General features: G+C 35.5%; 1 long non-coding RNA gene and 1 pseudogene across 1 annotated transcript; both read left to right on the top strand.

The window, feature by feature from the left end:
• Positions 1-726: 726 nt before the first annotated feature.
• Positions 727-1,388, top strand: LOC146898964 (agamous-like MADS-box protein AGL29 pseudogene; annotated as a pseudogene).
• Positions 1,389-18,275: 16,887 nt separating this feature from the next.
• On the top strand, positions 18,276-19,298 carry LOC146898963 (uncharacterized). Its single transcript, XR_015024112.1, has 3 exons — positions 18,276-18,454; positions 18,747-18,818; positions 18,974-19,298. It is a non-coding gene; the product is annotated as an uncharacterized LOC146898963 (long non-coding RNA).
• Positions 19,299-26,110: the final 6,812 nt, after the last annotated feature.

The raw sequence follows: 26,110 nt of genomic DNA, 5'->3' as shown, positions 1-26,110 counted from the left end.
AGTAAGTGTAACGGAGAATGTTTATTAATGACATTAGTCAAGCACGAGTTAAGTATCAGGATCGGTTTAAACGCGCGTTACTAATTACTATTAGAATAAACAACAAATGATCATTATTTTACCTTAATTTTATATGCAGGCAAACTAAAATATGTTGAATTCAAAAATAATTTTGTTATATGCCTTGACAATATTTTGCTTATAAATCAATATATCAATAATATCCATTAATATTTTGAGATTTAAAATTTTTAATCAAAACTATACAAACAAACATAATAAAATAATCACATGTGTTAGCGCAGTAGAAAGAGCGGACAGACGGGCATGATTGTGCCTGTCTTTCCGCTAGTTACAATACGATAATCTTACATATTTTCCGTTATATTTAATATTCCTACATTTATTTTTAGGAAAATAAAACTCCTACATTTAATAATAAAACTCCAACATTTATTATTATCATAATTACATAAAAGAATAAAAAAATTAAAAGACTAAAATATTATATATTAGGAGAAACTTTGCAAGTAAGAAAAATAGAAATAAATTTTAATCTTATTAAAAAATTGTTCATAAATTAAAAAATAATTAATACAATATTTGGAACAATGAACCTTTTTTTTATTGAAAATGGATATAAATAGAGGCATAGGGTTCGACTATAGCCACAACAACTACAATAACCCCTCAATTCAGATCCCTCTATTTTACTAGCAAATAGTGTGAAGTGGGTGAAGGGGTCATGGGTCGTCGCAAAATTGCGATTGCAAGGGTGAGAGACCCTATCATAAGGCAGGTTACATTCTCTAAGCGTCGAACAGGATTATTCAAGAAGGCAAATGAACTTGCCATCTTGTGCGGGGCAGAAATTGCTATTGTTGTGTTCTCCCCTGGGAATAAGCCTTACTCTTTCGGGCATCCAAGTGTTGATGATGTTGCATCCAAATTTCTTGAAGGAGAGCTCAACCTAGATGATGGCATAGGAAGCTCATCTTCTGAAGTTCCGAACAGAGAGGATCTGAATCAACAACTTGAAGATGTGCTAGCTGAACTAAAGGAGGCTGAAAATGAAGCTAGGGCACATGATGAGATCCTAGAAGAATACAAACCGACCGATCTCACTCAACTTGAGGAATTGAAAGATTCATATGGGAAATTTAAGGAAATGGTGAGATCACGTCTTCGTGATTTAGAAACAACTGAATCTATGTTACTTCTTGCAGAGAAACCGGTGGTTGGAACAAAAAACAAAGTCTCAAGAAAGAAAGGAAAACAACCAATGCTTTAGAATTTTTATATAAATATATCATGCAAACTATGTTTATTTTAATTTCTCTTGTCCCAAAACCTTGTTGCTTCTTTTTATCTTTGTTGGATCAACATGAATAAAGTCTGTTGTATTGAGTTTCAAAAAATTGCAGGCAAATAAAAATATATGAACTTTTATGGGTTGATATTATGATTGTTATTATTATGAATTTCTCATTTACATTAGTTTTTTTTTAGGTTTCTCTTATTTTAATTGGAATCATCACGTTTTTCTTTAATGAAATACTAATCAGGTGTGTCACTCATATCATATGTTTTATTATAGATCTATAACATGCTTCAAGTGATATTGGTTGAGTATGGTTTTGGTTTTGATCTTGAGAGTACAAAAGAATATAAACAAATATTTTGCTCCTTTTTATTTGATGTCATTTCAAAGTTATTTTTTTTGGTCAAGCGTTTTACCGTTTTAGAGTTACTTTTTTTTTTTTTGATTACTTTTAAAGAAATTATTTTCATCCTTCAAAAAAAAAAAAGAAATTATTTTCTATTATCGGATAGTATTTATAATCTTATTCTACCTTTTTGATTAAGGATGGATTATCTCGATCTGCCTATTTCTTTCAACGATAAATCTCCAAGGGGTTATTGAAATTTTTTTTTATCATAAGTCTGAAAATAACAAGTCGGTTTATATCAGCCCCTAAAAAAAAGTCATCTTTTTTTCTCTCAGAAAAATATCATCTTTTTCCTTCAAAAAACAGAGTAAAACGAACGGAAATAATTTTGACCAAAAAGAAAAAAACCGAAAAAAGTATGTATAAAGAAATAAGAAATTATTAAGCTTTGAAAAAAGTGATAATTTTTTTTTTCGGTTACATAATGATAAAAAAAAAATCATGAGGTCAACTTAGTTTTTGGGAACATTGCATTATATATGTAGGGGGTCGAGGTTCGAACCCTAAAAATCCACATTTCGAATCATAAGCTACTTGACGGGTAAAAGTAATTGTGTACCCACTAATTATCAATTTTCATTAGAAGGGGATCTGCTAATCCCGAGTACGTTCGAAAGGTATGTAAAGTCTGACCAAGAATTATTTCTTTAACGGGGCATTTGTTTCAAGTTTACAAAATATAATCCGGAATAGTTTTCTTAGGAATATAAGGAAGAGAATTTTATTCCTGGGTTAAATGAAAAAATGTGTTTCAACGTATTTAAAGTATTCCTAAAATTGAATGATAAAACAATATTAATGGATAATAATTAATGTCTTTATTCTCACCTTCATGGGAACTTTATGTTGTGTTTGTTTCAAGTTTACTAAATTTATTCTCAGGAATAACATTGCTTGGAATATAAAGTTGGGAATTTTATTCCAGGATATTTAGAAAAAATATGTTTGCTTAACTTTATATTATTCTTAGGAACCATAAAAATAGGGATTATAATAGGTAATTACATATGAATTTATTCTCGTCTCCATGAGAACTTTATTCCCGCCCTTTTCTTTGGAATTTTTTTATATTCCCAAGAACATTTTATACTCGGGAATAAAATTTAGTAAACTTGTAACAAACATAGACCTATATATTTATATTATTTTATTCCTAGGAATCAACAAATGTAACTTAAAACAAACACACCTTTATTCCTCCAATTCCGTCAGGAACAAAACAACATTCCTAGGAAAATTCAATTCTCAGGAATAAAATTTTAAAATTTGAAACAGACATATGAGTATATCTTTCTTGCTATTGTATTCCCGGGAATCTCCAATTATGATTTGAAACAAATACCCCCTATGAATTAAACTCAAATTCTCTTGAACAATTCGTCATTTGATGAAACTCATTATTAATTTGAGTGCAATAATAAATTTTATATGGAATAATACATCAATTCCCTTACCAAATATAATATGCTAAATCATCAGCCTTCTATAAATGATAGATCAATGTTAGATTATATGTAGACACTACCACCGATATTGAATATTTTGGTTTAAATTTGGATCAATTAGTTTTTACATTTAGATTGTATTTAAAACCGACGGAAATATATAATTGTGAAATTTTCAAAGTTTCAAGTTGATTTGGATCAGGAGTTCAAAATATCCCTGCAAGTTAGTTGAACACCACAATTTCATCAAAATCATAAAGCATTGGTTTTATGGATCGTCTCACTTTATATTGTTTTCTTGAACCGGCTCAAAATAAATGGAGTATCAACCTGATTTAAGTTAGTAACATTACCACGAACTAACTTATTTGCGGATGTGCCCATAATACCTATTCAACTACAAGTGGTGGTTGTTTTATTTTGCTCTATATTAACTTGTCCAGACGTTGTTGCCGGCTTAACAACATGTTGTTTAGAACTTCCTTCACAATCAATCAATTTAAAATCATCACGAAGATTCTAGCAAATAGATTAGGAATTGTTGCTTCTAAAATTGTTTCTCTAGTAACGGAAGATGTTAACTTTCTTAGCAAGAAATCTTATGGGGGAGTAAGGCTCTCAAAATTGATATCAAGAAAAACATCGATGCCATAAAGTGGTCCTTTAAGCTATATATTCTCAAGTGTTTTAGTTTTAATGCTTGTTCTTGTAATTGGATTCTATCCTTCAATCTGCTAAGCTGTCTGTCTCCATTAATGGCAAGGCAACTGGATATTACTCAACACAAAATTTGTATTGTGGCGTAGAGAAAAGTTTGTAAACCAGAAGATGAGGGAGGTTTGGTTGTGAAGGATCCTTTTCTTGTGAAGCAAGCTTTCCTGCTTCATCTTTGTTGGAAACGTCTGACTTCAGATGAACAATGGTTTGGGGTGTGCATAGCTAGATTTCTCAAAAGAGGGAAGCCTGTGATTTATCCTGTCACCTCATCTTTTTCGCATGGTTTAAAAATTCATGTCAATGTTGTGCTTCGAAATTCTACCTGGACCATAAACGATGGGAGACAAGTGATGTTTTGGACAGATAAATGGTTGGCTAGATCCTAAGTGGATTATTTGAATATTCCTGCATCTTTTCATGCTTCTCTCAATATGACAACCTATGATTATATTCTAAATGGAAAGTAGAATATACCTGATTACTTGATTCTGAAGGATGCTTTTAGCCGAGCAAATAACATGAATACTTCTCTTCCTTTTGATAGATTGAACTAGACTGGCTCTATGGAGGGTGATCTCTATAGTAAGTTGGCTTACGATTTTCTTGTTGTGTCAGGAACCAAGCTTCCTTGGTGCAATTTAATCTGGAACAAATTTGCTCCTCCCACCAAACCTTTCATCACCTGGAGATTGGAACACAACAAGCTCCCAATTGATGAACACTTAAGAAATAGGGATTGTTGCATTGTGTCTGTCTGCGGCTTCTTCAAATATCAAGTAGAAACTTTATAGCACTTGTTCTTTACTTGTTCTATGGTCTCTAAAAAATTTCATTGGTAGGTGGAGTAAGCTTGCACATCAAGTAATGATTTATGCAATCATGCACATCATTTGGTGCATCCCAATTCAAAGGGCTAAGAGAAACTTTCATAATAAGATTGATTATACCTCCATCATGATTAATAGTGTCATTGCTGAAGTAAAGTTCAGGTATTCTTTGACTTCTGGTGCTAGCAACCTCTCTATTACATACTTTAAAATTGCTCTGCTTTTTCACATTCCTCTTAGAGGCAGCATATTAGTTCCCACTTCAGAAGTCTTGTGGCTTTCTCCTCAGACTGCATGAATGAAAGCTAAGATCAATGGTTCAACTTCTGGATCTCCATATATATTGTGGTTCCATTGAAGTAGTTTTCAGGAACATTGACTCTCACTTTCTTGTAGGCTTTGATCATAATATTGGCCATGCTTCTTCTTATATGACTGAACTTTGTGCAACAATGTTTGCTATGGAAAAGGCTGCATCTCTCAATTGGAAGGAATTTTGGTTGGAAAGTGACTCTTTGATGATGGTTATGACCATGAATGAGAATTCTGCAGTTCTCGGAGTCTTAGCTTACGATGGAACAACTTCAAGGCTTTAGTGAGAAACATGTCTTTCATTTTCAGTCACATCCATAGGGAAGGAAATATGATAGTTGAAGCCTTGGCTAAAAATGGTCAAGCCTTAATTAACTATGGTCAAGCCTTAACAAACGTAATATTTTTTTATTTTGACTATTTTGTTTTTAAATTTATCATTATTTATCGAATAAAAAAATAGCCTTTTTAAATGTACTTGTATAAGGAAGAAACCAAGCCTTGGTACATCTTTGATAACTTTTTTTTGGTGGATCTCTTTGTTGGAACAAAATGTGTTTAACAATGAACCTTAAATAGTTTTGATGATAACAAGTTATTAAAAATTGTAAATTGGACTAGCTAATATTTGTTCAAGTGTACAGGACCACAGTTAAAAAAGTTACATCATTAATTGGTTCTGAATGAGCAAATAAAGAGCAAAAGAAAATGAAGCTTAGACGCTTCTGAAGGCAATACGCTCCTGAAGACGGAAAGCGCTAGCTCCTGAAGTCAAGCTGCTCCTGAAGAGAGTAAAGTGCTCCTGAAGAAATGGTGCTCCTGAAGATTACTGCTTCTGAAGACAAGAGGTCCAGAAGCCACATCATCGGAAGCTGCGTTATCAGAAGCTGCGGTATCAGAAGCTGCATCATCAGAAGCTGCCTCATCAGAAGTCATTTCACCAGAAGCTGAAGATCAACTGGATTTGCAAAAGATTCAAAGATTGAAGAATCAACACCGCAAAAGCTGTCTATTGGATTCGAAAACATAGCAGAAAATCAGTGGAACATTGCAACGGTCATTTCAAAGGTGTTTGAAGGCATGTGCTTGCAATTTGGACGAAAGCGTTGACATTGTACTATTGTACGACCTGTACAACCACCTTCTCCACTACTCTGTTTTGTGTCTACGCTACAAGACAAGGAAACAGCTCCAGAATACGGCTTCGCCTGCAAAGATGTTCCTTTGGATAAGGAATTGATTTCAAATTTGTTCTTCATAGGACAACAACCAAATCAGGCAAAAGATTATTGGTGAACGATCAAGCTTCAACAACGACTCTTTGATGTGCTGGCAATTTCACAACGTCTCTTTCACCCCTCTATGTAAAGGAGTGAAGACTTAGAGATTTGGTAATGCAAGAACGCTGAACGAAAGACTCACAACATTTTTACAAGTGCCAAACCTCTGCTGAAATTGTTCTGCATTCACTTAGAATTTCTGTGTCCCAAAGTCATATCTTAGAAATTTTTAAGTCATTGAGTCTGTATCTGATTTGTATTGTGAGCACCTCTGATTGTATATCAAGTGTTCAACCTTAAACAATTTTCTGTGTAATTTTGTTCAGTTAGAAGTCTCCTGCAGTTGTGCTTGAGCAGGAAGTCTCTTGATTGTGTTCTTGAGCAAAGGAAGTCTCTTGCTTGTGTGCTTGATCAAAGGAAGTCTCTTGCTTGTGTGCTTGAGCAATTGTAATCAGATATTACTCTTAGTGTAATCTCCTTGGAAGTGCAAGGGGGACTGGACTACTTCCGGATTGTGGAAGGAACCAGTATAATTGCTTTGTGTCGTTCTTCTTCTCTCTCTCTGTTTTATTCCGCTGCATTTAGATTCTGATTACCACTTCAGAAGCTGTCGCACTTAGCTTCTGACCAGTGTGTTCAGTTTTTAGGAGAAACGAAGAATTTTCCAAAACATAATTCAACCCCCCTTTTTGTGTTTTTCTCACCTTCAATTGGTATCAGAGCCTTGGTCTGTTGTGTAACACTTAACCGTGCAACAGTCAAAGATCTGAGAAAAACATGTCTACTCCTCCTCCCACTAGTTCTGGTGATACTAGCTATAAAAATGTCTCACATGATTATAGTGATAGTAAGAAATCCAGTGTTGGAAAGATTCCAAAGTTCAACGGAGATGCTGAAGAATTTTCTTGGTGGAAAACCAACTTCTATAGTTATATCATGAGCTTAGATGAAGAATTATGGGATATACCAGAATACGGTGTTGGTGACTTAGTCCTTGATGAAGAAGGAGCTGCTGTGGATAGAGAGAAACATACTCATGAGCTGAAGAAACTCTACAAGAAGCATCATATTATCAGAGGAGCACTTGTCACTGCTATCCCTAAAGCAGAGTATATGAAGATGAGTGACAAGTCCACTACCAAAGCTATGTTTGCTTCTCTCTGTTCAAACTACGAAGGCAGCAAGAAGGTCAAAGAAGCAAAGGCTCTCATGTTTGTACACCAGTATGAGTTATTCAAGATGAAGGATGATGAAACTATTGAGGAGATGTACTCAAGGTTTCAAACCTTAGTCTCTGGGCTACAAATCCTGAAGAAGAGTTATGTTGCTTCTGACCATGTGAGCAAGATACTCAATGCTTGCGCGCCAGATGGAGACCAAAGGTGACTGCCATTGAGGAAGCTAAAGATTTAAACACTTTAAGTGTCGAAGATCTTGTTATTTCTCTCAAAGTTCATGAGTTAAGTCTTAATGAACATGAGTCTACTAAGAAGAGTAAATCAATAGCTCTTTCATCCAAAGGCAAGTCATCAAAAGCTCTTAAAGTGGTTGAATCTGAGGAAGAAGATCAATTAAGTTCAGATTCAGAACCAGATATCCTGCTGAGATGGCTATGCTCTCCAACAGACTTCAGTATCTGGCCAAGAAGAACAGAAAGTTTCAAGCCAGAAGGGGTAACTCCAGAAGCTCAAGAAAAGAAGATCAGAAGGGATGCTTCAACTGTAAGAAGTCTGGACACTTCATTGCTGAATGCCCTGATCTTCAGAAGGAGAAATCAAAGGACAAGTCAAAGAAGTCAACATTCAAACCAAGGAAATTTAAGAGACAGATTAAGCAGAGTTTAATGGCAACTTGGGATGATTTGGGAAGTGAATCTGGATCTGATAAAGAGGAAGCTGATGAAGATGCAAAGGTAGCTGTTGAGTTGGTAGCAACAGCAACTTCAGAAGCTGGATCAGATTCAGACTCAAAAGATGAAAACGAGGTATATTCCAAAATTCCCAGAGATGAACTTGTTGAGTCACTTAAAGAACTTCTTACAAATTTTGAAGTAAGAACCAATGAGTTGAAGGATTTAAAAGAAAAATATGCTGATTTGGTTAAACAGCAAAAATCAACTCTATTGGATCTGAAAGCTTTTGAACAAGGACTTAGGGGCTTTGACTTCATGTCTAAACGTATGAAGATCAACTCAGGTTCTTATGTCAGAAGCTACAAGAAAAATGTAATGAAAAACCTTTAAGTAACCATGAAATTGCTCTTGAAGATTTTATTATATCTGGCATTGACAGAAGCAGAGTGGCTTCTATGATTTATAGCATTTACAAGAACAATGGCAGAGGAATTGGTTTTCCAGAAGTGAAACTTGAGAAAACCAATCTAAAATCTTGTTGTGAATGCATCAAGGAAGGTCTGAAAACCTTCTTTGTACCAGAAGGTGCTGAGTTGGAAACTGTTGTTCAATCAGAACCTGAAGCTTCTAGTTCTAAGGCTAAGATTACTTCAAAGCCAAAGAACTCTAAGTCAAAGGCTATGATCAAATCTGATTCCAAGACTTCAAAGGTTAGGATCCTGAAAAGATCAGAACCTATTCCTCAGAGTCCGGTGAAACCAAAATCTGAGGTTCTGAAGTCTAAGTTTCAAAAGAAGACAGTTACTGCTTCTGAAGTACCAAAACCTAAGGTGATGGTTAATCAGAAGCAACCCAACTCACAGCACAAGGTACAAGAAGTGAAGAGTAAAGCCTTAAGTACTAAGCTTCCAGGACCCATAGGACAATGGGTACCTAAATCTAAAAATGTCAATAATGCAGGTATATCTAAGAGTAGTGCAAAAGCAAAGATCATGGTACCTAGACAGCGGTTGCTCAAGACACATGACAGGAGAGAAGTCCAGCTTCCTCAGCCTAACAATGAAAGAGGGAGGAAATGTGAAATTTGGAGGCAACCAGTCAGGCAAGATCATAGGTACAAGAACTATTGGTAATTCCTCTACCTCAATTAATAATCTATGGTTGGTAGATGGTCTTGAACATAACCTTTTGAGCATTAGTCAATTTTGTGATAATGGTTATGATGTGCTTTTTGAGAAAACCAATTGTACTGTAATCAACAAGGAAGACAAATCCATTGTGTTCAAAGGAAAGAGAGTTGATAATGTCTACAAAATCAATTTTTCTGAACTGGCTGATCAGAAGGTAATTTGCCTTCTATCAGTGAATGATAAGAAATGGATGTGGCACAGAAGGTTGGGACATGCTAACTGGAGGTTAATCTCTAAGCTTAGTAAGTTACAACTTGTCAAAGGGCTACCAGACATTGACTATCATTCAAATGCACTATGTGGTGCATTTCAGAGAGGGAAAATTGTGAAATCATCTTTAAACCAAAGACATTGTTTCAACCTCCAGACCCTTAGAACTACTTCATATTGACTTATTTGGACCAGTGAGTACTGCATCCTTATATGGAAGTAAATATGGATTAGTCATTGTTGATGATTATAGCAGATGGACTTGGGTGAAATTCATAAAGAGTAAAGATGTTGCGTGTGATGTATTCAGTAGTTTCTGCACTCAAATTCAGTCTGAAAAAGAATCAAAGATTTTGAAAGTCAGAAGTGATCATGGTGGAGAATTTGAAAATGAGCCATTTGAAGCTTTTTGTGAAAAACATGGAATTGTCCATGAATTCTCCTCTCCTAGAACTCCACAAAAAAATGGGTTTGTAGAGAGAAAGAATAGAACTTTACAAGAAATGGCCAGAACCATGATCCATGAAAACAATTTACCAAAGCATTTTTGGGCAGAAGCAGTGAATACAGCATGTTATGTTCAGAACATGATCTATATCAGACCTGTTTTGGAGAAAACAACATATGAACTCTTTAAAGGAAGGAAACCAATATCTCTTACTTTCATCAATTTGGATGTACATGTTACATTCTGAACAACAAGCTCTACCTAAAGAAATTTGATGCCAAGGCCCAAAGAGGAATCTTCTTAGGTTACTCTGAAAGGTCAAAGGCATACAGAGTGTATAATTCAGAGACACTCTGTGTTGAAGAATCTATGCACGTTAAATTTGATGACAAAGAGCTTGAAGATTAAACTTCAAAGCAAAGTGAAAGTTTTGCAGAGATACAGGTTCCTGAGGCAACTCCAGAACCTGATCAGATAACTGAATCTGAAGAAAGTCCAGAAGCTGAACCCACATCAGAAGCGCAAGATGAAGCTGCTTCTGATGAAGCCCAAGATGGCTCACATCAAGCAGATCCTCCCAGAAACACTTTCAAGCATAAGTTTTCACATCCTGAGGAGCTAATCATTGGAAACAAAGATAGTCCAAGAAGAACAAGATCATACTTCAGACAAGAAGAGTCAATGATTGGATTGATCTCAATGATTGAACCTACAACAGTTGATGAAGCACTTTCAGATGATGGATGGATCTTAGCTATGCAAGAAGAGTTGAATCAATTTCAAAGAAATGATGTGTGGGATCTGGTATCCAAACCTCAGCACAAGAACGTTATTGGAACAAAATGGGTATTCAGAAACAAGTTGAATGAGCAAGGAGAAGTAACAAGAAACAAAGCCATACTTGTTGCACCAGGGTATAGTCAACAAGAAGGCATTGATTACACTGAAACATTTGCTCCAGTTGCAAGATTGGAAGCAATCAGGTTACTTCTTTCCTATGCAGTTAATCATGGCATAATATTATATCAAATGGATGTCAAGAGTGCATTTCTCAAAGGTGTCATAGAAGAAGAAGTGTATGTCAAGCAACCTCCTGGATTTGAGGATATTAAATATCCTGACCATGTTTTTAAACTGAAGAAATCACTATATGGCTTGAAACAAGCTCCCAGAGCTTGGTATGATAGGCTAAGTAATTTCTTAATCAAAAATGATTTTAAAAGAGGACAGGTTGATACAACACTCTTCAGAAGGACCCTTGGAAAAGATATTCTTGTTGTGCAAATATACGTTGATGATATAATATTCGGTTCTACTAATTCATCTCTTTGCAAGGAATTTTCTAAGTTGATGCAGGATGAATTTGAAATGAGCATGATGGGAGAGCTGAAGTTCTTCCTTGGCATTCAAATTAATCAATGCAAAGATGGAGTCTATGTTCATCAATCAAAGTATATAAAGGAGCTTCTGAAGAAGTTCAAGCTTGAAGATTGCAAAAAGATGAACACTCCAATGCATCCTACGTGCAACTTAAGCAAAGAAGATGAAGGAACTAAAGTAGATCAGAAGCTGTACAGAGGTATGATTGGTTCTTTGTTATACCTCACTGCATCTAGGCCAGATATTTTATTCAGTGTATGCTTGTGTGCAAGATTTCAATCAGAACCTAGAGAATCTCATATGACTGCTGTCAAGAGAATCTTCAGGTATTTGAAGGGAACAACTAATCTTGGACTCCTCTATAGGAAATCCTTAGATTATAAGCTAATTGGATTCTGTGATGCTGATTATGCTGGTGATAGGATTGAAAGAAAGTCAACCAGTGGCAATTGTCAATTTATGGGTGACAATCTTATATCCTGGGCTAGCAAAAGACAAACAACTATTGTTATGTCTACAGCAGAAGCAGAATACATTTCAGCTGCAAGTTGTTGTACAGAACTACTTTGGATGAAACATCAGTTGGAAGACTATCAGATAATTGCTAACAGTATTCCCATTTATTGTGATAATACTGCTGCTATTTGTTTGTCTAAAAATCCAATTTTGCATTCAAGAGCTAAGCACATTGAAATCAAACACCATTTTATCAGAGACTATGTTCAAAAAGGAATTTTAGATATACAATTCATTGATACTGAGAATCAATGGGCTGATATATTTACTAAGCCTTTAACTGTTGAAAGATTTGATTTTATAAAGGAAAATTTCAACATGTACTTCGTGTCTGATTAAAGTTTGCTTGCTCCTGAATAGGATTTTAGGTTCTGAGGTTAGTTCAGAAGCAGTAGTCCATCAGAAGCTCTTTATTGAGTTTCTGAGGAAAACTCGCTTTTGATGATGATGTCAGCATCTTAAGTCTAGAAGCTGGATTTTTTTCTTCTGAATAGTAGAGTTAGTGGAAACGTTGGGAGTTACTTTTTATGGTAACTTCTGGCCCACTAACTTGGTAGTTACTCTGATAGTTTCTGACGTGGCCTGTCTGTATTGGTGTATAACTTAAAAGGGCAATGACGATTTAATAGCTTTGAAAGTACTTTTCACGTGCCCCCAATTTTGTCATTAATGTTATGTTTGTTTGTCTCTTTTGAATTGCAATCGTTTTTACTTTTAACACTTTGTCAATTCACACACTACGCACTCACAACAAACACATTTGCTCTCAAACTTGCGAAGTAAGCGCAAAAACCCTAGAACCCTAAATCTTCTTCAAATCTTCTTCAATCATCAAATGGCATCATCAAGCTCGCAACAAGAAGTTTCAGAATCTTCAGAACGAATGGTCCCTGAATATGACTACAGAGGAAGAAGCATGAAATTGGAAGAATGGGATTTAGAGGTTCAGATAGAAAATCCAGTGGATTTTGAATCACTAGCTTTCCATAAGTGTTGGATCAGAAGCTACTATGAAGTGCAAGGACTTCTGGAATACTTCACGATGTTGAATGGACCAACATATGAAGCATTGGTTAGGCACTTCTGGGTAAGAGCAAAAGTTTATAACAGAGCTGCATCTCTAGCCGAAGAAAGTCAAATGATTTTGATGTATCCAGAAGTAGAGGGGAAGACAAGAGAAGAAATGGGACTTGAGCCATTTATTGAAGATGAAATCAGGTCAAGTATCTGCGGTATTCCAGTGAGAATTACACAATGGTAGATAGAAGTTGTTCTGAAAGCTAAAGCTTCTGGATATTACTCTGGAATTGATCATTCAAGTGCGGCTGAAGAACGCATTTGCAAAGAAAGAGCTAATTTGGTTATATACAATTCCAAGAAGGAAAGGAAATATGCTAAATTGGGCATGGTAACTAAGATGCTTCTGAAGATTCAGAATGAGAACTTACTACCATGTGGTGGATGTGAAAAACCCAATTTGGCACAGAAAGTCTTTCTCCAGCACTTCATCAAGAAGGAAAAGGTGACAGTGCCAAAATACATGTTCAAGTACATGATAGAGTGTCTGAAACAGAGTCAACTGCTGGGTAAACCCTGGGTTCCTTATGGAAGGCTCTTATCAGAGATATTCTATCAAGGAGGTGTCTTGGACAGTCTAAGCAGGGCTCAAGCCTACACTGATAAGATGATTGACGCCAAGACTGGGAAGTTCATCAATGCTCACACACTCCTGCATATTAAGCTAATCAGTGAGGTCACCAAACTTAAAACTGATTTGAGTGAATCCCATGTCAGGTCTGATCTTATGAGGGATTTTCCACCTATCTGTAAGAAGGATCCTCTTGATGTACAGATGTAATACATCAAGGAGCACTTTGAGGCAACCAACGAAAGAATCAGATTAGAAGATGTACCCGAGGAAATGTATGGTGGTGCTCTGCCACGAACTAAAGGCAGAAAGTCAAAAAGGAAGATGACTGCAGAACAGTACCTAGAGGTTGAAAAATCTGCGAAGAAGGCTAAAGTCACTCCTGATAAGCTTAACATTGGTGGTTCTGGAATGCCATCAATTGAAAAAGCTATTGAATACTTGGACTCAAAGTTGATGCTAGATATTGGTACTGATCTTGATCAACCTGCAATACCAAAGAAGAAAAGGAAGCAAGCAGTAAGGATGACCAAGGATTTTCCTCTTATTACCAAGAAGGCTGGAGCTGCTACTACTGTGTCAGAAGCTGATGGAAAATCTTTGGAGATTGCTTCTGAACTTCAAGAGAAGGTAATGACAGAAGCATCACAACTTCTTAAAATTCCTGGCACTGCTGAAGATGATCAAATGAAGTCAGCTGATTGTTCAGAACCTTCTACAACAGGTAATGTCTACACACACTCAGAACCTGTAGTACATGAGATATCCAGTGACTCTCCTTCACCCTCTTCAATATCATCATCATCATCTTCTGGTTCTGATGATGATAAACCCATTGGACTTCTTTTTCGTAAGCCAGTAAAAAGCCATCCAACATTAACCAACACCAACAACAAGCCTTCTCAGTCAAGCACATATGAGCCAGTTGGTCACATAATCAATCAGAAATTAGAAGACATGGATGAGCAGAGAGATAGAGTCATTGGTACTATCCTCCGCCATCACCCTCAACCTCTTAACATTCAACCCCTCAACATGATTGTACCAAAAAATGTTGACTCAACCTCACAAAAAGCCTCTGAAACAAACCCAGAAGCAGCCGCTTCTGATAAAGTTGTTTCAGAAAACCCCCCACAAAAACAACCTGAACCAGAAAAAGCCTTTTCACCCTCTCAACCTGAACCTACAGCTTCATCACCCCCAACTGTTCCTGAACCATCTGTTCCTGAACCAGAAAAGACCGTTCCTGAACATATTGTTCCTGAACAACCAGTTACTAAACCCATTCCTGAACCTGAACCTGAATCCATACCAGAACCTGCATTTGAAACTGCCGCTCCTGAACACAATGTTCCTGAGCCAACCCCTGCTTCCATAACTCCTTCACCAGTACAAGCTATCAAGATCACTCATCATACTGGTGTATGTGATATGGACACAGACTCTGAGGATGATCAAGATGATCATGCCTCTGATATGGTAGTTGACCCCACTCCTGACCAACCATCAACTAGCCAATCCTTAACTACAAATGACCAATCATCATCAAACCTACCAATTGTACACTTAGCCCCTCCAAAACCCTCTAAACAACCTTCACCTCCCACCATTTTCTTGGATTCTAGAGTACTACAGGATGTGTGGGAAGATATTGCTTCTGAAGTTCTCAGACTGATACCAGGAAGAAATGACTTGGGTCATACAATAGACTATCAGAAGCAATGGAAGAGGATCAAAGAAAGGGTCGTCAACCTGATCTCAACATTGAGGCTCAAGAGTAAGCCAAGCAGAAGCTGGAAGATTGGTTGAATGGAATAGAAGAGAATACTGGAGATGTAGAAATTCTTGGTACTTGGGTGAAGAACCCACTCAGTATCAGAGGTAGAGAACCTGGTGAATTCCTGACTAAAGAGTTGCATCTGATTATTCCTTCTGAGATCCTGGAGAAGAATGATGCACCTGACCTGGCTCTAGCTCAGGAGAACAAGGTGCTCAAAGAAGAACTTGAAAGACTTGAAACAGAGCTACTAGAGCAGAAGCTGAAGATATCAAAATTGGAAGCTGATATGCAAGAAGCCAAGATCAGATAAGACAACTACAGAACAGAGATGGACAAGAAATATGCTGATGTTCAAGAGCTTCTGAAGAAGATTTTAGAAAAATAAGCCAAACCCATAGTTGCACACTTTTAGCTTATTTTTGTCTCTTTAGGCTTTTAATATTCTATGATCATCTCTGCTTCTGATTCAGTTCTTTTCGCTTATGATATTATATACTTCTGAATATCATTAACTGTTTATATCATGTGTGTTGTTATTTGCTCTGATAATAATGCTTGCTATGCCCTGTTTATTTAATCTTTGAAGATGTTTAATATGCTTTAAAATAATTTGAATTATGCTCTGAACCTTTAATCTTACGTTTTTCTCATCTCTTCTTTTTGTTATGTCTTTTTGCTAATGACAAAAGGGGGAGTATATGTGATAGTATTTAAAGGCTATGAGCCCCATCAATAATATTTGAAAATTTTGAAAATTTCTATCCTTTGTTTTACCTTAAAACAGTGTATCAAAAAGGGGGAGTATGAAATTTCAAATAAAATTAATTGAACCATTCTTCTTATCTATAAGTCAATTCTTTCAATTTTTTTTAAGCTCTGATATTATTGTGCGAAAAATGAATATAATTCACCTGGATAGAACTTAAGGGGAGCTTACAAACCTCACCTTAAAGACTATCAGACTCAGGGGGAGTTAGAGCTTACAAACCTCAGACTCTGAGCTTACAAACCTCAGAAACCCCAAAGTCAACTCGTTAATTGGATTAACAACAATTGACCAATTTTAAATACTATTGTTTGTCATCATCAAAAAGGGGGAGATTGTTGGAACAAAATGTGTTTAATAATGAACCTTAAAGAGTTTTGATGATAACAAGCACTACTAAAAAAACAGCGTTTTCAGACGGAATTTTCGGACGGATACAATTTTTTCTGAATTTTTCGGACGGATTTGGGACGGTTTTAACGGAGCTAAATTTCCGTCTCAAATCCATCCCAAAATCGTGTGAAAATTCCATGACATGTTCAAACAGGGTTTTTTCCAACGAATTTCGCACGAATTTCTTAAAAAAAAAAAACAATTCCGTCCCAAAACCGTGTGAAATATTGAGACGGATTTCGGACGGCTAATATTTTTGAGGGTTTTAATTGGGAAAGTTTCATCTCCAGCATATCTCACAAAATTTCCCTCCCGTGTTCTGCTCTCATTACCCTAAAATTTCATCTCCCTCTCTCATAACCCTAAAACCAATTTTAAAATCAATTTCTCAGTGTGATCTCAGTGTGCTGCTCTTCAATCAATTTCTTTGTTCAATTTCAAGTACTTGGATTTTTTTATGTTTTGTTAAAGATTCAATTTTGTTTTCATCAATGGCCTTATTGCATACCCTTTTTGTTTTATTGGTATGACCCTTGGAGGTAGTTTAGACCAATAAAGACATTAATATTGGTATCAGTAGCTTACCCTAAAATATTTGTCAAAATAAAGACCACCAAATCTATTAGGAAGCTAAAATAATAAAATAACTATTTGAAAGTTTGGCTCAAAGAGTTAGAAATTTTTCTGTAGAAAGCTCTTGTCACAATATTTTCATTCATAAAACCACTATTTTGGGTGCAGCTGCCCGGATTGTGGTGCGGTGTACAAATAGCCCAACTGCACGGCAGTTAGTTTTAGCCTACAATTGGCTTAATTTGTTACTGGATTTTTGCTATTGTCGCTGTTTTTTTTCTTCTGGTGTTGTGTTCAGCTGCTTTGTAGGACGGCTTAGGGAGTCTTTTCTTCCTAATTTTTCCTAGTATGCTTTGGCAGCCGCTGCTGTCTTGTATTGTTTTTGCTGGTATGCTTTTGCAACAAGTAATATTCTAAATTAGTAAAGCAAGCCCCCTTTTAGTGTGTGTGTATTTCCAACCATTGAATAAGTATCATCATCTATGGCACATCTCTGGAAGAAAAAAAATGCAAAACAATCATTAGTAATCTTAATTTCATTAGTACTTTGCATAGGTACATTTACTAGTAATTATTTTGAGGACCAAATATTTACCTTTACATCTGTGAGGTCTACATTGTGCTCTCCAAGAAAGCTTAAAAACTCTTTGAAGTTCTCTTCAGTTGGATTATTGTGTCCACTGTATGACCAAATAGCCAGTTTCCTTTTAGAATGTTTACTTGTTAATGTCACAAATTATAAATTGTCCTGTTTCTTTGTAAAAATAATTGATTGCTAATTGGTCAGCACTAAGAATGAGAAAAGAAAAGAGAGCAAAAATGATAGATTGGCCATTGATCTAGTTTATATGGCTACTGGTTATGAGAGCAAAAAAGAAATTAGAAGATAATGGTTTACTTAAGTGTCTATTTTCATTAAAAAAAAGTATGATAAAGGGACATAAAGGGACTGTTTTGGCACGGTCCAGCTGTGTTTCTGTGATGTTTTTCCTCCTGTTTTGGTGTTTAGCAGCTGCGTATCAGCAGTGTTTTCAGCTATTGCTGCAGCTTCCGTGTAGTTTTCCCTTATTTGTATTGTCCGCCTACCCGTTTAGCACGTCTTGTGCCTGGTGTGTTTCAATAATATACACCGATTAGAAAAAAAATATATTTTATAGTCATAAATTGATTCATATTATTTTTTCATTCTCAAATAATATGTTGCCTCTGCAAATTTGTTGTTGTTCTAAGTTCAAATTGATTCTGTAAATGATAGGGATGGATCGAAAAGTGAGTTTGCCGTGGTGCTTATGTTCTAATATTGCAAAAAGTTGCACTTAACAACGTAAATCATATTTGAACTCAAAAAATTGAGACCAACATTCAGTGTCTAGTACTCTGCCAAAAAGTGAGTTTCTTTACTTATCATCTGTACAAACCATAGCTACTACTCTGCCTCTCATGCTTTTCATGAATGTGAATTGATGAATATTGTACTTTAGGTAAATTAACATATGCCTAGTAAATGAAATAATAAATAGACCTTAATTTCTGAGCATTAGAAAGATAATGTACTATAGTCCTGGTGAATTAATATAGTAATTGATTATTTGTTGATAGTATTGCATGACTTCTGGATTTTCAGTGTATTTGTGTCATGTGACCCCATTAATTTGTGAACATATTGGAGAATGACACAGGAGGAGGTATTTCTTGATTTCCATATTAAAAGGGATAAGACATGGGTTGATAATAGAGCTGAGCAAGCCCATGTAAGTAGTTAACATTACAGATTAAATATATCTATGATTTAAGTTATAATAATAGAGCTGAGAAATGATAGCTTTTAATTTATCTATGATTTTACTAAAATTACATATTTATAATTGGTTGTTATTTAAATGATTAACAAAATTCAAAATTGTAGGGAAATTTTAAGAAGAGAAAAGCAGAGCTTTTGGAAATATATAAGTCTCAAAATCAAGAGGAAGAAGGATTGTCTTCTGAAACCCAGCATAATATGTCAGATGACTTGACTATTTGGAAGGAAGTAGCTCCCAAAGGTAAAAAAGGGAAATTATATGGTTTAGGTTCTATAGGAACAAATGGTTCGAAGTATACTTTTTGAGGGCAGTTGTTGTCGCCCTTGTCCCTGCTAGTTCACTTGAGCGTGTATATGTTTGTCTTGTGTTCGAGTATGTCATCTTTTGAACAAAGTGTTACTCAAATTTGTGTTACTTTACTTTTTTGTATTGACTAATGAACAATTTAGTTTGTTAGTTTGTAATATATTGTGCTAGAACATTGAATCTAGTTCGTATAATTTTATTTTAGACAATGAGGATTTGTTTACTCTTGAATTATTATATTTATTTTTATTCGAATCTAGTATTGTACTATTGAATATAAATTTTAGGATTTGAATTTATCTCAAACACATTAAAAAACAAATCTATTTGTGGCAATTCTGTAAAAAAAAAGTTTATAATCTCGTCCAAAAAGCGTGGTAAATATTTTAAAGCAAATTAAATTATTAATTTTGCCAGAAAATCGTTGGAAGTTTTAAATGAATTCCGTCCGAATTTCGTAGGAAATTTTATCTTAATTCCGTATGAAAACCGTTGTAAATTAAACTTAATTCCGTCTGAAATCCGTAGGAAATTAAAATTAAATCCGTCCGAAATGCGTCTGAAGTCTATTCCAATATCCCACGGGAAAACCGTGTGAAATCCGTCTGAAATATTTTTGGGACGGAATTTGGGACGGAATTATGATTTGCGACGCGGCTTTTTCGGACAACGCCCTATCCGTCCGAATTCCGTCCGAAAACACATTTCCGTCCGAACTCCGTGGGAAATTTCCGTAAATTCTGTCCCAAAACCGTCCGAAATTCTGTTCGAAAATGACCTTTTTTTAGTAGTGAAGGTATTAAAAATTGTAAATTGGACAATCTAATATTTGTTCAAGTGTACAAGACCACAGTTAAAAAAGTTACATCATTAATTGGTTCTGAATGAGCAAATAAAGAGCAAAAGAAAATGAAGCTTAGACGCTTCTGAAGGCAATACGCTCCTGAAGACGGAAAGCGCTCCTGAAGTCAAGCTGCTCCTGAAGAGAGTAAAGTGCTCCTGAAGAAATGGTGCTCCTGAAGATTACTGCTTCTGAAGACAAGAGGTCCAGAAGTCACATCATCAGAAGCTGCGTTATCAGAAGCTGCGGTATCAGAAGCTGCATCATCAGAAGCCGCCTCATCATAAGTCATTTCACCAGAAGCTGAAGATCAACTGGATTTTCAAAAGATTCAAAGATTGAAGAATCAACACTGCAAAAGCTGACTATTGGATTCGAAAACATAGCAGAAAATCAGTGGAACATTGCAACGGTCATTTCAAAGGTGTTTGAAGGCATGTGCTTGCAATTTGGATGAAAGCGTTGACATTGTACTATTGTACGAACTGTACAACCACCTTCTCCACTACTCTGTTTTGTGTCCACGCTACAAGACAAGGAAACAGCTCCAGAATGCGGCTTCGCCTGCAAAGATGTTCCTTTGGATAAGGAATGGATTTCAAATTTGTTCTTCATAGGACAACAACCAAATCAGGAAAAAGATTATTGGTGAAAGATCAAGCTTCAACAACGACTCTTTGATGTGCTGGCAATTTCACAACGTCTCTTTCACCCCTCTATATAAAGGAGTGAAGACTTAGAGATTTGGTAATGCAAGAACACTGAACGAAAGACTCACAACATTTTTACAAGTGCCAAACCTCTGCTGAAATTGTTCTGCATTCACTTAGAATTTCTGTGTCTCAAAGTCATATCTTAGAAATTCTTAAGTCATTGAGTCTGTATCTGATTTGTATTGTGAGCACCTCTGATTGTATATCAAGTGTTCAACCTTAAACAATTTTCTGTGTAATTTTGTTTAGTTTGAAGTCTCTTGCAGTTGTGCTTGAGTAGGAAGTCTCTTGATTGTGTTCTTGAGCAAAGGAAGTCTCTTGCTTGTGTGCTTGAGCAAAGGAAGTCTCTTGCTTGTGTGCTTGAGCAATTGTAATCAGATGTTACTCTTAGTGAAATTTCCTTGGAAGTGCAAGGGGGACTGGACTACTTCCAGATTGTGGAAGGAACCAATATAATTGCTTTGTGTCGTTCTTCTTCTCTCTCTGTTTTATTCCGCTGCATTTAGATTCTGATTACCACTTCAGAAGCTGTCTCACTTAGCTTCTGACCAGTGTGTTCAGTTTTTAGGAGAAACGAAAAATTTTCCAAAACACAATTCAACCCCCCTTCTTGTGTTTTTCTCACCTTCACTCTTTATTTCTTCTAAGTTTACCCTTCTTCTAAATCATTTATTCATAATTTTATTCGTCTTTACCTAATGAAATAGAATTATATTTTTCAAAAAGGCATAAATTTTTTTGAAATTCATGGTTTTATCTTAAAAACTTGATATGTTAACATGTTAGTGCTTGTACGTAGGCATGCGAATAATTATCATAGAAGCGAACTCACACCCGAATAACTGTAAGATAATGCTTGATTAATTTCAATTTTTTTAATATGATAAATTTCAATTTTATAAAAAGATAAAATCTACTTGAGTTGGTTTGGTAGTGTTGGCTTGTGATCTTGGAATGTGTTTCTCTCAAGGTTTATGTTTGATTTTTTTCGGTTACTACCAGTCATTAGTAGGTCATAGCTCCTAGATTTGAGTTAGTGATACGTAAATAAGCTCGTTAGAAGTTAGTTATAACCGGTACTTGTTCTCCAAGTTATCTATCTTTCCATCACTTGTATATATAGGAATCTTGTAACTAACTTTCTATTAGATCATTCATTAAATGTACGGAATTTTCTTTTCTCTTTCTCTCTCAAATTGATCTCCTCATATGGTATCACAACCTCTTCTTAAATTGGTTTGAATGGGGCAATGTGAATTTTTTTGTCCAAACTATTTTTTTAAATCGGGTTATGCCAATACTGTAATGGTAAATAATATTGGAAATGCTAAATATAGCATAAGTGATTGTCAAACTATTTGTTTGAGAAATTGCATCTGCTTTGAATTCAATCAATGGAAGATCTTTATATTGCAAATGGTGGCAATGAATTATACATTCTAGTAAAGAAAATTCATCACAAAGATATATAAAACTTCTGTAGACGGAATTTTTCTTAAATTTTCCTTTCTATTTCTGTTTTGGACGCACAGTTATGCAGTACTCATAATAACATTTTATGCACTTTGCCAAAATTTAACTAGTTGAAAAATAACTTTGTTGTTATCATAGACGTAATTTTAGAAAACACAGAAGGATTAGCATTTTATCATTGACAAGTTAAGATAGAAAGGTATAGGCTTGGGGCACGGTCGTTCTGTGTGCATTTATTGAGTATAGTAACTCTCATAAGGGTTTTGTGTGTTATGATGTTTCTAATCATCGCTTCCGAGTTTTGAAGAATGATACATTTTTTGGTAGTCAATTCATGTTTCATTTTATTTTTCCTGACATAAATGATATTGCTATTCTTCCAAATTTGTCTATTATGCCTTAATCTATAGAATGTTACAAGCCAGAATTCATATATGTCAGACAACGCATAAAACAGGTTCCCATTGCCCCTCTAGACACATATCTGCCACCTGATCCTGAACCAGTCAAACCAAGATGTTCTGGTCGAACATCTCGAGCACTAGATAGATTTTCACGAGACAGTTATGATTCCACACATACTTCTCTAATGGCCACACTCTCTAGCTTATCCATTCCTACTTGTTACTCGCAAGCCGTTAAAGATGTGCGCTGGATTGAAGCAATGAATGAGGAACTTCAGGATCTTCAAGAGAATTTTACATGGAATATAGTCTCTTGTCGCCCTGATATCAAACCCACTGTCTGCAAATGGGTGTTTTATCTTGGTTTTCGGGGTGTCAAACATTGATTACGTTTGAACCTTTTAAACCGGTGACATCTTATTTTTTCTTGGGAAGGGAAAAAGTAAGCAAAACCCTTGAGAATCGAGGTCCGGGAGTTGTTTTTGCTATGGGAAGGTGTTAGGCACCCATAACGACTATAGTATCCTATAGGAACCGTCTTTAATTTCTACGCGCGCGCTTTATTTTTAAATGCTAATTTGAAAGTGATATTAAGCCTAAAGGTATTCTAAGTGAAGAATTAGAGGGAGAAGAATGTGTTTGAATTTTTATTTTATTTGAATTGAAGGAATTTTGCTCCTTGCCTACGTACCCGTTTAAGGGATCAAATCCACCGTAGTTCTCTTCCAAAAAATGTTTTTGTTTTTGTTGGTTGATTTTAAGTTTGAAAATTGGAATTTTGAAGAATGGAGAAAAGAGGCCTCAAGGGCATAAGATTCTGAAATTGTGAGGTTGAATTAGTTATTTTGCAAAAGGAAGTCAAAGTATGATTAAAATTCAGTAAAATTTGATTAAGAAAATGAAAGGAAAATCAATGGGATTTTGATCCCAAGGTTTATTAAGAAAAATATTTGAGTGATGTTGTTCATATTTCTTTGGAAAATTGATTTTGCTAAGTGTAAAGCCTAAGCATTCATTTAAGCATACAATCCTAAACATACATCTAAACATGCATAACCTAAGCATATATCTAAAGGTATCTATGTGATGTGTGTGCATGTGTCGGTGCTTGTGTCGGTGTACATTATTAGAGTCCATTGTCCTTTACATCATTGGCCAAGATACATTCTATGGTCTTGCAAGAAATTTTAAAACATAGGAAAAAGTATTACAAAATTCCTAAGTTTTACATTCTAATTTTTGGTGAAACTTAAAGTGCAAGAAATAAGATGGAGAGGGAGATGAAGTGTCGAATGCTTATGAATGAATGAAACATGAAATGAGATAGTTAGTGGCATAAGGCATAATAGGAATTGGAAATTATAAGCAAGAAAAATACTAAAACTTGTCAAAAGTTAATGAAATTCCTAACCTAAAAGTAACTAAATTCACCTAAAATCTTACCATAATATCAAGACAAGTATATGACCCATAATTCTCATATCATGACAAGGTTTCAAAGGCTTTATTGTGATCAAGAAAGTGAGAATTATGAGGACACATTCAAGTCAAGAATTATGATGTGTCTTTTAGGCATACTTGACACTTTATTTTCACAAATAATGTCCACATAACTTGCAACACAAGAAATCAACAAATTGCATTTACAAACAGTAAGCAAAGGACCCAAATTAGAGACAAACATATCACAAGATTGCACATCAAATGTTACTATCAATTTGACAAAATATCATATCAAAATCATAGCAAGAATTCACAAGAATTTGACAAGAAAGACTAACAAATCACAAGTGATATTATATATTTTTTTCCAATTTTTTAACATGTAAGACAATCACAAAAAATATCAAGAAACACATTGAAAACACATAGCAATTTTTCTAGAATTTTAAAAAAAAAATTTAAGCTAGCAGTGGTGTAAATAACAACTTATAGTGTCAAAATAGCAAGAAACAGGGGCAAAACGAAAGCTGCAGGAAGATAAGGCCCAAGCCCAAAGGGAAAACGGATTCTGGATCATCCAAGTGCCTCAGAGGCGTTGGATTGATCCAGATCAGTTTTAACCTAGATCCAATGGCTCAGGTCCTGGTCCAGGGGTGAAACAAATGAACCGGTTCGATTTAACTGAACCTGACGGTCCAACAACGTTTATATAAAGGAAAGAGGACCGGTTCATTTCATTTCTCCCATTCGTTTCTCTCTCTAAGTCTCTCCTTCTCTCTCTATCTTCGCCTGATTATCTCCTCCTCTAACCGGCTTCTGAAAGAAACTGGTCGGAGAAGATGAAGATCGGCCGGAATCTTCATGATTCCGCTGGAATCTTCATCCAAACCACCGTCACTTCCAGATTCTGACGAGATTGAATCCTTCACCGATTAACACAAAACAAAACCCTAACCTACACTACTTTTCATGCTGATTTCGAATATGAGTCCAGATTTTACAGATGAACGATGAATCTTAGTAGATCTACATATTCAAGCTTCGGTTTTAACATTTTTTAAAGTTTTTTGAGGGAAAAGACTTCAAATCCATAGATCTATTTCGATTCATCGTTTATCCTTTCATATAAGTCTTCGATGAAGCTTTAAAGCAAGAACGAAAGGGTTTTATGAGTCTTACCTGAACTCAAACAGAGATTTGAGTGAGACAATGAAGAAAGACCTTGCGAATCCTCCTTGAGCCTCTGGTAAGTGTTGAACCGAAAATAAATCGGTGATCTCTCTTCTTCTTCTTCACCGGTTCAATTCCTCTTTGATTTCTCTTCTTCTCTTCCTCAAACCTTCTTCTTGTGATCGTCTTTAGACTTGAATTGCAAGAAGATGAAAGAAAACAGTTCGATGATGATGATTTTCGTAGAAAATCACTGAGAACAAACCTAATTCAAAAGGATTTTGTTGAATTGAATGCTTCAGCTTTGATTTTCTAGAAATTCGTATTGATTTTGTATACTTGGTGATGAATTTGGTGGAAAATTGGTACGAATTTGAGAGTTTGTTGCGGTGGTTTATGATTCTGTTGTGGTGGTTGTATTCTGTTACGGTGGTGGTGATATTCTGTTACGGTGGCTAGGGTTTGGAGAGGAGAGAGAGAAATGAAACATGCATATTGAGTTGGCAATTTGTGTCTGGGATCCTCTCTGTGCAATTGGTGATGTGGCCCTTATATAGGCTTCCATGTGTTCTAATACTCCAATAGAATATTGACATGTGGACCTTGGACTGGGTTGGCTCGGCCTTGCTGAGTTTGGTGGTTTAGGACCATTTTGCAATTTTTAAGACTTAAAGGACTGACCTGCAAAAAAATGATTGAGGACTACTCTGCAATTTTTGGGACTGAAATGTGATTGACCAAAAAAGGACTTAAAACAAAAATTGACCTAAAATAAAAAAAAGACTTAAAAAAACATGACACAAAGGGGCCAAAATGCAATTTTAGAATTTTTTAGGACTAAAATGAAATTAAAATAAAATTGAATTAAAATTGGTAAAATGGAAAATAACG

This window comes from Medicago sativa, chromosome 8 (genome assembly GCF_051527215.1).
Source record: "Medicago sativa cultivar Bolivia chromosome 8, Bolivia_mono, whole genome shotgun sequence".
Taxonomy (NCBI): Eukaryota; Viridiplantae; Streptophyta; class Magnoliopsida; order Fabales; family Fabaceae; genus Medicago; species Medicago sativa.
The sequence above is the reverse complement of the archived record's forward strand: the minus strand, read 5'-3'. Positions and strand labels throughout refer to the sequence as shown.